The sequence below is a fragment of the Protomyctophum parallelum genome (genome assembly GCF_964188405.1).
Source record: "Protomyctophum parallelum genome assembly, chromosome: 1".
NCBI classification, from domain to species: domain Eukaryota; kingdom Metazoa; phylum Chordata; class Actinopteri; order Myctophiformes; family Myctophidae; genus Protomyctophum; species Protomyctophum parallelum.
The window spans coordinates 4,339,581-4,350,830 of NC_139697.1; positions in this window are offsets into that span (position 1 = coordinate 4,339,581).

Here is an 11,250-nt window from a genome sequence, read left to right on the forward strand (position 1 = left end):
TCACAACAGCTCTAAATGCCGCTAGTGATCCATTTTGTAGACAGAAAAAGGTAGAGTAGCTAGAGAAGCATTTAAACACTGGAATCATATATATATATATATATATATATATATATATATATATATATATATATATATATACACCCATATGTGTGTATATCTATACAACAATATCTCGTCAGTCATGAAAGGGGAGTTGCGACATCCGATTTTATTAAAACGACTCGTCAGATTTCTTCAACAACGGCTGCGTCATCTCATCAAAGGTAGCCTAGAAGGGGGTGCATACACAAACTCTGGGAACAGCATGCTCTTTAATTGAGAGGCCTACAACAATATAAGAGGCTAATACGACTTAACTATACCGAACCCCAGATGCGCAGCGTGTCCGTGCATTACTAGTTGTTTTTTCCCCCAGAGAGAGATATCAGAAGCGAGAGTGGTATGTTTTCACAGGCAGAAATAAAGCAGCCCAATTGACAGTGAAACCAAACATAACAATGGAATAATATCAATATTATAGCCTTTAGCCTATGATAGGCTATTATGTATTGTAGGCTATTATTTATTATGAGAATATTGCTATGCGTCGCCTTCGCTATATACGCAGTAGGATAGGATACATACGCATGGCCAATGCGGCTCCGTTCAGTTTATCTAATCCATTATGAAATAAAGAATAGATTAGGCCTACAACAATATTAACATTCTCTTTAATCAGTAACATGTGGGCTATAACTATATCAGATATTGTTTTATTCAGAGGCAATAAATGGCTCTCAGCCAGCTATATGGCTATATAGGCCCATCACACACCGCAGATCTATACAAGCTAACTAAATTTATTTTTTCTATGAACTGTCTGTCTGTCCGTCCATCCATAGCCTATCTAATAATAGCCTATTCATACGTGTATGAAACCAACGCGAATGATTAAACTGCGTCGCAGCATGCAGCAGCAGCAACTTATGGATGGTGTGTGTGTGTGTGTGTGTGTGTGTGTGTGTGTGTGTGTGAGAGAGAGTGAGAGATTTATTCGGCATTTGAGCCATGCGTAAAATGAAACCATTGTTTCATTGTACGCTCTCAGGAGTTAAATATCTAATATGGGTCCATTTGTTTAACAAATTTGCATTATTTAGCTGCATGGGGTCCACCTGAAACCCTACTGTAGGCCTACTGCCGCATATAGCTTATTCCTATATATATGGCGCATATTTATTTAAATTAATCTAGAGCTATACACCTGACCAAACGCGTTTGTGCTTGTGTGCGTGCGTGCGCGTGTGCGTGTGTGTGTGTGCGCGCAGTGTGCGTATGCGATCACGTTTGGAAAGGTGGAATGTGCTTCGGATTTATACCATAGAGTTAAGATTTATACTCGCGCACCGAAAATAGGCGCTCCATACAAGCTCACAAAGCAATGACTTAATAGCTGTGTAAACATACAGAAAGTCTGGGTTCAATATGGGTCTAACAAGGGTTCATTAAGGCTCAATACGCAGCGCACCCCCCTGAAGAGGTATACGATACGAGTGTGAGCTATACATTGTATTATCAATATAGCACTCAACTCAACCAGAGATTGATTTGTTTCAATCCTTATGTGTAGGCCTATATTGGGAGTCCTTATAGGCCTACTGTATATGGATACAGCTACCCAGAATAAACCATCTTTTGCGCAGGCTGCAGTGGATTTACTTTAAGAAAGAGATCGACTATTTTCGGTGAAGACGTTTGTTGAAGAGGGAAACAACATAGCAGAGCAAGTACAGAGCCAAAGTCGGCAACCATCAACTGTACTGGCTTTAAGGGGTTAAATGTGCAGTCGAAATACAAAGTATATGAAAAAATACAACAAAGGTGTCCAATTGGCTTTGAAAAATGGCATTTAGTATTCCAAAAGAAAAATACAAAAATATTCTCATAATAAATAATAGCCTACATAATAGCTGGAGATTTTAATTCTGATATCTCAGATAGAAAATCCCTTTTTGGAAAACACCCGATTCATTTCTGTAATGAAAGTAATCTAATGTTGTCTAGCAAATTATTTTTTACCAGATAATAGTTTTACTTATGTGAGCGAAGCATGGCACACTACATCGTGGCTCGACCATTGTGTGTGCACAGCAGCGACGGCTCCAGACATTTGTGCATGGGGGAGCTATGGGGGGGCTGGTTTTTTTTTAGCAGGGGCTACTGGATTTTGGCAAAAAATATGAATATATATATACTACGACAAATGGCATTCCAATGATTCAGTGGTCCTAGTTTATAGGCCACATAACTTAAATACACATAATAAGTGTGACACAACAATGCAAATCATTATTGTCTGCATAGTGTAAATGGACGGACACACACACACACACACACACACACACAGACACACACAGACACACACACACACACTAGTGTTGTCACGACTCACGATACTGGATTTTCAACTTCGATATGATATTTGGAAAAGTATTGATATTTCGATACCATTTTCGATACCACGCAACCACGGCGATTTCTGAGGGTTTAACATTGTAAGTACAAATTAAAGCTGTGCAGTATTGTGCACTTTCATTGTTTTTAAAATGTTTATTATTTTTATTATTATTATGCCTATAATTATTATTATTTTAGGTTTATAATCCATACTATGTATAATAATATTATTATGCCTATAATAATAATAATAATAATAATAATTGTTATAGGTTTATAATCCATAGTTACTATGTATAATATTATTATTATTATTATTATTATACATAGTAACTATGGATGATGTCAACCACATCATCTTGGTTTCTATTCCTATCCTTATTCATAACTCTAGTTGATGTTCTATTCAGATAGTATTCAATGCATCATGGCCAGCATACTCAAACTACTATTATTATTTTAATATCCGGAATCCCCCCGCGCATGCACGCACACACACACACACACACACACACACACACACACACACACACACACACACACACACACAATTCAATTCAATTCAAAGGGCTTTATTGGCATGAGAAAACATACGTTTACATTGCCAAAGCAGAAGGAACAATACAACAATACAGCAATACAATCAATACAATCAATACAAAAAGTATGTACATTTGAAGGTCAGAATCTTCAATAGATCAAATTCTATGTACCCAGGTCACTCGATGCAGGTATAGTGCAGGAATATACACAATGCTTAGTCTTTAGGGTGGTTGTGTTCCATTTGATATCCTTCTCCTATCACAGCAACTCACAAATCTTGCTGCTGTGTTTGCACATTGTTGTACTTCGCCCAGCAGATATGGGATTTTTTTGTCGTTGGTCATGTTTTCAAAATCTCTGTGTGTGGTTGTAATCAGTGGGAAGTATGTGTCTCTGATGTCTTGGTACAATGGACAGATGGTTAGGAAGTGTAGCTCGGTTTCCACTTCATTTTGTGTGCAGTGAGTGCATAGTCTGTCTTCTCTCGGGATACACGTCTGCCTATGACGTCCTTTCTCGATCGCGAGACTGTGCTCACTGAGTCTGTACCTAGTTAAGATTTTTCTTTGTTTTGGGTCGGTCACGGTGCTCAGGTATTCTGCCACTGTGTATTCTCTGTTTAGGGCCAGATAGCATTCTAGTTTACTCTGCTTTTGTGTTGCTTCTTTCCAATGTGTCAGATAGTTTTCCTTTTGCTGTTTTATAATTTGGTTTAGTCCAATGGGTTTTCTATCTCGTGGCTCTGTTTGTGTCCGGAGTTCCAGGGCCAGGTGGCTGAGGGGGCATCTCTCTAGAGTTTCACTGTGTGTGAGTGCCTTGTTATGGAGTGCATCTAGGTCACTTTCTTTTAGGTGGTTGTAGAACTTAAGTGCTCTCTTTTTTATTTTGATTATGAGTGGGTATCGTCCTAATTCTGCCCTGCATGCATTATTTGGTGTTTTCCGCTGGGTACGGAGAATGGATTTGCAGAGTTCTGTGTGTAGGGTCTCGGTTTGGTGTTTATCCCATTTTTCAAGGTCATGGTTTGCTAAAGGTCCCCAGATCTCGCAACCATAGAGGGAAATTGGTTCACACACACACACACACACACACACACACACACACACACACACACACACACACACACACACACACACACACACACACACACACACACACACACACACACACACACACACACACACACACACACACACCGATCCTGTTGCAACGTTAGCTTGCAAGGTTGTGTTTACTGTTGATAGCTTTAGCAGCTATCGCTAACATGAGGAACGGCAACAACAAGTCCTCTTTGGCTCTCCGTGTTCATCGGATTCTTTATCTTACATAAAGAAATACGAGCGACCTGTTAAAGAAGTTAAGAACACAGCGGGGGGACAGAAGTCACAGTGACAGAACGAGACAGACTTGTACTGAGCGTATGTGACTGTGAGGCTGTGAGGCTGCGGGCTGAGAGGAGGACTCCCTCCGCTGCTCCGCTCAGGAGGGAGGGGGCTGAGGGAGGGGACTGTACTGTGTGCGCTGGGCACTGAGCATGTCTTAACGGGAGAACGGAGCGGCACTAAAAGTCAGGTTATGGATTATTTCAGCATTCCAAAAATAAAAAGTATGATTTTATAGTAATGGTTTATATAAAAGTAAGTCAATTCTGTCTTTCATATATTTTATTTATACCATGAATATTTTTCATCACAGTTAGGTTTGTGGGCAGGGGGTGCTTGCCCACATCAGACCACATACCTATAGACCCATAGCTATGACTTTAAATGTTGAAAATGTGCCCCTCCTGGCGGCCACTAGTAATACTGCTAGCACAGGGAAACTAGACTGCAGGTCTAAGCTTTCTGAGGAGGATATTGACAGATATTCTGTCCTAACTGACAGTTTATGAAAGAATATTGTTTTGCCAAGTGATGCCTTAAGGTGTTTAAATATGAATTGCACAGACACACATCATGCTGCTGATCTCTGTAATTTTTATGATAACATCACAACAGCTCTAAATGCCGAGTGATTCATTTTGTAGACAGAAAAAGGTAGAGTAGCTAGAGAAGCATTTAAACACTGGAATCATGTAGGTAGGCCAAGACAGGGGGGATGTGTTCGAACATAAAAAAAAAACCAATGCCAGGTTCAAATATGCCCTCCGGCATATTAAGAACAACTAGAAAAAGTGCCCTTCCGGGCACAGGTCTCCACCAGGTTATCCACAGATCCGTGCAGTTAGAGGTAAAAACACTTTTTGGCCAGTTATAGCGCCACCTTGAGGCTGAGTTGAAATTGTTCATGTGGCATTTCGTCCTCGGCCTAGTGGGAATGTGGGTGCACAATTTCACGGAAATCACGCGATGTGTTCATGATTTGCAGCATTTTGTTTGAAACTGAGCACTCCTGTGAACTTTGGAAGCCAATCTTAACCAATCAGGATGGAGTCTGATAAATCTGAAAGACCCGTTTCGTTGAATGGCTCTAGAGAGACTGTGTACCAATTTGCGTGATGTTTGGACAAAATCTGTAGGTGTACTGTGCAAAAACTTGTTTTGCACAAAGCGGCCTCCTGGTGGCGCTATAACAGGCCGTTCTGGAAAGTTTGGGGCAGAGGTTCATGGTTGGCATCCAGGGAGTGTGTGTGCAAAATATGGCATCGAAAAACTTGTTTTGCACAAAGCGGCCTCCTGGTGGCGCTATAACAGGCCGTTCTGGAAAGTTTGGGGCAGAGGTTCATGGTTGGCATCCAGGGAGTGTGTGTGCAAAATATGGCATCGACCGGGTTAACGGTGGCCGAGATTAGCTGTTCACGGACACACGGACACACACACACGCGGACGGACGGAGTGCAAAACATACTCTCCCCACATGCCTTCGGCCTGGTGGAGACAATGAGAACAACACCATTAGAGCTGATATACGCTATAGCCAGAAAGCTTCAAACCAACAACCAGGTGGACTTCTGGAAAGCGGTCCGTGTTATGAACAGTGACACCAAAATGGGTGCCGACAACTTTAGTTTTTTTTCCAACCAAGGTTCATGTTTTAGGTTGTTGTTAGAGAAACTAAAAGTTGAGTGTTAATTTTATTTAATTTGCTGCTTTATTTTGTTTTGGGGATTTTAGCAGTTTTTGACAGGGGGGGCGGGGGCATTCGAGCATGGCGATTTTTTTATTATTATTATTTACTATAGTCCTAATAAACCCCAAGAAATTACATCTGACAAAAGATCACTGCAGGATCTATTGAATGTGACAAACTGACATATTGAGCCTATACACACACACAGTGTGGCTTCCCCCCAGTAGGTAGATCACATTCAGTAGATCCTGTGATCTTCTGTGGTCAGATGTAATTTCCTGGGGTTTATTAGGACTATAGTAAATAATACAAAAATAAATCACCATAAAATGTTGTTAAAAAATACATATTTAGCCCCATGCTCAAATGCCCCCGCCCCCCTGTCAAAAAGAGCTAAAATCCCTAAAACAAAAGAAAGCAGCAAATTAAAGAAAATTAACACTCATCTTTTACTTTCTCTAATAAACACCAAAAACATGAACCTTGGTTGAAAAAAAACTAAAGTTGTCCTTTAATTTTGATCTCAAAGTGCACCAGATTGAAGGATTTTCATTGCAAATTTCATTGCATGGATTTGATCATTGATGAACGAATCCTTTTGCATTATTTTGTATAACCCATTCTAATATATATTGACATTGTTTTTAACTCATTTCCGGGAGTCTGGAGAGACTCCCGAAAATGATCTCGCTTTTATATTCTAAAATTAGCCTATACTGTCAAAGCACTTATTTAAATGGTGAATGATTAAGCCCCTTACGCCTATAGCCTATACAATTGCAAATAAGGCAAGCTGTATGCTTGTCATTGTCACTTGGAAATAAACGTTGATTATGACTGCCTTGACGACATGATAGCCTATCTCTCATGCAGGCAGGCATCACTGACACTCACCCACAGGACTTTAATATCACAGCAGTGCGCAGTCTCACGCCACGCCACTGCGCACGAATGGGTAAAATTAATACACCGCCAGCCCAAACGTATTCCATTCATGAGGCTATCTTTATGAACACAAATGAGAAAGCATCCTTTTTGTAGGCTGTCTGGCCTAAAGGTAAGCCTATCAGAACAAACGAAATGACATGACATCACTCAACTTAAGGTGACAGGTACTCATGTGGTTAAATGAGAACAAGAAAGTCATATAAACAACTCAATACACCCGTGCAAAGTAATACGAAAAAATCATAATAATCCATATTATTCATGACAGTATACAAATGGTAATATTGTTAAAATAAAGTAAAAACATGATCAAGAAACATATTGCAGGTTGAAACTTCATGAAAAACTTTCCCTGCATGTGAAAGAGAAAAGGGAACAGCTTACAAGAGGTTAAAACCAGGTACAAAATCAAATCATCAACAATACAATAAGTTAAAAACTATATGGAGCAAACTGAAGGATAAAAAACAAAGATCAAAGCATGACATTTAATGAAAGTTCATCATTAAGGCCTCTAGGTGCCAATGTTTGGAGTGTGAAGATGATCGCCACCTCTGTGTGGCGGATCAACTTGTTCAATGCCGCAGAAACGTAAAGAAGATATGTCAGTCATGCTTAATTGTGATCATTGAAATGTACCGCCATGGGTACTCTATCATTTCTTCTAATAGAGCTTTTGTGCTCGCTTATCCTTAGCTTCAGTTTCCTAGTGGTTTTGCCCACATAGGCTAGACCACAAGGACAGCGCACTGAGCGCAGCATGTAAATGACGTGCGTGGAAGCGCAAGTAATGACACGGTTGATGGGAAACACTTTGCTAGAGTGTGGGTGGCCAAAATGATACGTTTTGTAGGCTATGTATTGTTGCATTGGGCGCAACTGCCACAGCGGTAATTGCCGTTGGGTATAGCGGGGCTAAGCAGTGTCTGGCTGGCATGCCTTAGTTTGGTCTGCTTGAACAAGCATATCTTTTATGTTGCATTGGCAAACATTGGCACCATAGAGGCCTTAAAGGACAACTTTAGTTTTTTTCAACCAAGGTTCATGTTTTAGGTTGTTATTAGAGAAAGTAAAAGATGAGTGTAATTCTTTTACACTCAGGGGGGCGGGGGCATTCGAGCATGGGGCTAAATATGTATTTCTTTACAAGTTTTATAGCGATTTTTTTTATTTATTATTTACTATAGTCCTAATAAACCCCAGGAAATTTCATCTGGCCACAAAATATCACTGAATGTGTCAAACTGACATATTGAGCCTATGACACACAGTGTGGCTTCCCCCCAGTAGGCTACCTTCATATTCAATAGATCCTGTGATCTTTTGTGGCCAGATGTAATTTCCTGGGGTTTATTAGGACTATAGTAAATAATAAAATAAATAAATCGCTATAACATTTTGTAAAGAAATACATATTTAGCCCCATGCTCAAATGCCCCCGCCCCCCCTGTCAAAAAGAGCTAATGCATGAGAAATGTGTGTGTGTGTGTGTGTGTGTGTGTGTGTGTGTGTGTGTGTGTGTGAGTGTGAGTGTGAGTGTGAGTGTGAATGAGTGTGTGTGTGTGTGTGTGTGTGTGTGTGTGTGTGTGTGTGTGTGTGTGTGTGTGTGTGTGTGTGTGTGTGTGTGTGTGTGTGTGTGTGTGTTTGTGTGAGTGTGAGTGTGTGTGTGTGTGTGTGTGTGTGTGTGAGTGTGAGAGAGAGATTTATTCGGCATTTGAGGGTGTGGGTCTAACAAGGGGGACCACCATGCAGAGGTCCTTGAGGGGGGTTCAGGTGGAACCCAGCTAAATAATGCAAAATTGGTAAACAAATGAATGGACCCATATTAGATCTTTAACTCCTGAGAGCGTACAATGAAACCGCAGCGTTCCAGTTTTGATGAAATCCTAAAACAATGTGAATGAATAAAGGCTACAATGAATGCTTTGTTCCCGCATGGTCAGAAACGTATACATTCTAGTTTTCTATATAAAATGTAATAGGTTCAGAAACCATTTAGGGGCAGGTACCCCAACGACATGAACCTGAATGATTGATTGATTGATTGATTGATTGATTGATTGATTGATTGATTGATTGATTGATTAAAATATTAACAGTATATATAATATATGCAGAAACATTTAAAACGAAAGCATAAGTCAATACGAATTAATAATGAACCTTAATGAACCTATTGAACCCCCTTGTTAGACCCATATTGAACCCAGACTTTCTGTATGTTTACACAGCTATTAAGTTATTGCTTTGTGAGCTTGTAGAGCGCCTATTTTCGGTACGCGAGTATAAATCCGGCTACATGGGGCACAGCCTGGCATCCGAAGCACATTCCACCTTTCCAAACGTGATCTACGCATACGCACACTGCGCGCGCACACACACACACACACACACACACACACACACACACACACACACACACACACACACACACACACACACACACACACACACACACACACACACACACACACACACACACACACACACACCCCCCACCCACACGCACGCACACACACACACACACACACACACACACACACACACACACACACACACACACACACACACACACACACACACACACACACACACACACACACACACACACGGGTGCGGTGCGCACACAGTGCGTGATGGGCCTGTATAGCTCTGAATAAAAGAATATCTGATATAGTTATAGCCCACATGCTACTGATTAAAGAGAATGTTAATATTGTTGTAGGCCTAATCTATTCTTTATTTCATAAGCAATGGATTAAATAAACTGAACGGAGCCATCAGCTCAGATAGAAAATCCCTTTTTGGAAAACACCCGATTCATTTCTGTAATGAAAATAATCTATAATGTTGTCTAGCTAATTATTTTTTACCAGATAATAGTTTTACTTATGTGAGCGAAGCATGGCACACTACATCGTGGCTCGACCATTGTGTGTGCACAGCAGATGCCCAGGGCCATGCCTCTCTGGGAAGACTTGAGGTTTGCTATATGGACTGGCCACATCAGACCACATACCTATAGACCTATAGCTATGACTTTAAATGTTGAAAATGTGCCCCTCCTGGCGGCCACTAGTAATACTGCCAGAGGCGCAACACGGACCGAACGCTGGGGGGGGACAAATAGCGGCGCCGCGAAGCGGCGCCGCCGAAAAATCCGTCCCCCCCGTCCCCCCCACCACCCTAGGGGAGGGGGGGATGGGGGGGTCTAACCACAAAAACGTGGGGTTATGGTTAGGGTTTGGGGTCCTACAGAGAGGTTGTTCCAGTGACTCAATGTACATACAAAACTGCGTTTTGGCACAGTTATTATTATTATTATTATGAATTACCTGCCTGTGATTCCTCCTCCACAAAAACGTGGGGTTATGGTTAGGGTTTGGGGTCCTACAGAGAGGTTGTTCCAGTGACTCAATGTACATACAAAACTGCGTTTTGGCACAGTTATTATTATTATTATGAAATACCTGGCTGTGATTCCTCCTCCTCTCCAATTTATCTCAAAACGTAAAAGTTTAACCACATTATCAGCAGCGCCTCAAACAGGTCAAAACTCACTGACCATCTGATCTGTAAGTTAGCCTATCCTATATAAAATGTACAACACCTGGGAAGTTTTCAGGAGAGGATGTTTTAACATCAACATATATAGTTAGTGTTAAACCCATGCAACTCGGGAGGAAAGAAAAACCTGCAGCGCCTTACCTGCATGTTGACAGTTTAATAGCGGCGTGACCCGCCGGCGTCGATCTCCTCCTTTACCCAAATCCCCCAAAATAATAATATAATTCCCAAAGTGGGGTCCGGGGACCCCCAGAGGTACAACTACATGATAGTTTGTGGCATGTCATGTGGACGCTCTCAGTGGTGTCCCTTCCCACCGCTAGACATGGCATTACAATAGGGTCCGTCCGAGCTGTATAAAACTATAAATCTTCTCTTATGGGGGTCCTTCTCTTCTCTTCAAATGGGGGGGGTCCGCAGGCTAATACGTGTCCATTTGGGGGTCCTTGACATGAAAAGGATAAAGTAAATCCATTCATCTATCTACTGATCGTCTGACCGAAGTGGTGCGTGACATCAAAAGTGGTGTCCTATTGAATCCTGTTCCTGTATTATTAGAATCATTACAGAGTGCAAAGCACATTGGGTCACTGATGGCGGTGTAACAACTCCCAAACTTCCGACAACAGTAGAACGGGACAAACCATTTTGGGATTTAAACAGGGGTGGATCAAATATATTGTT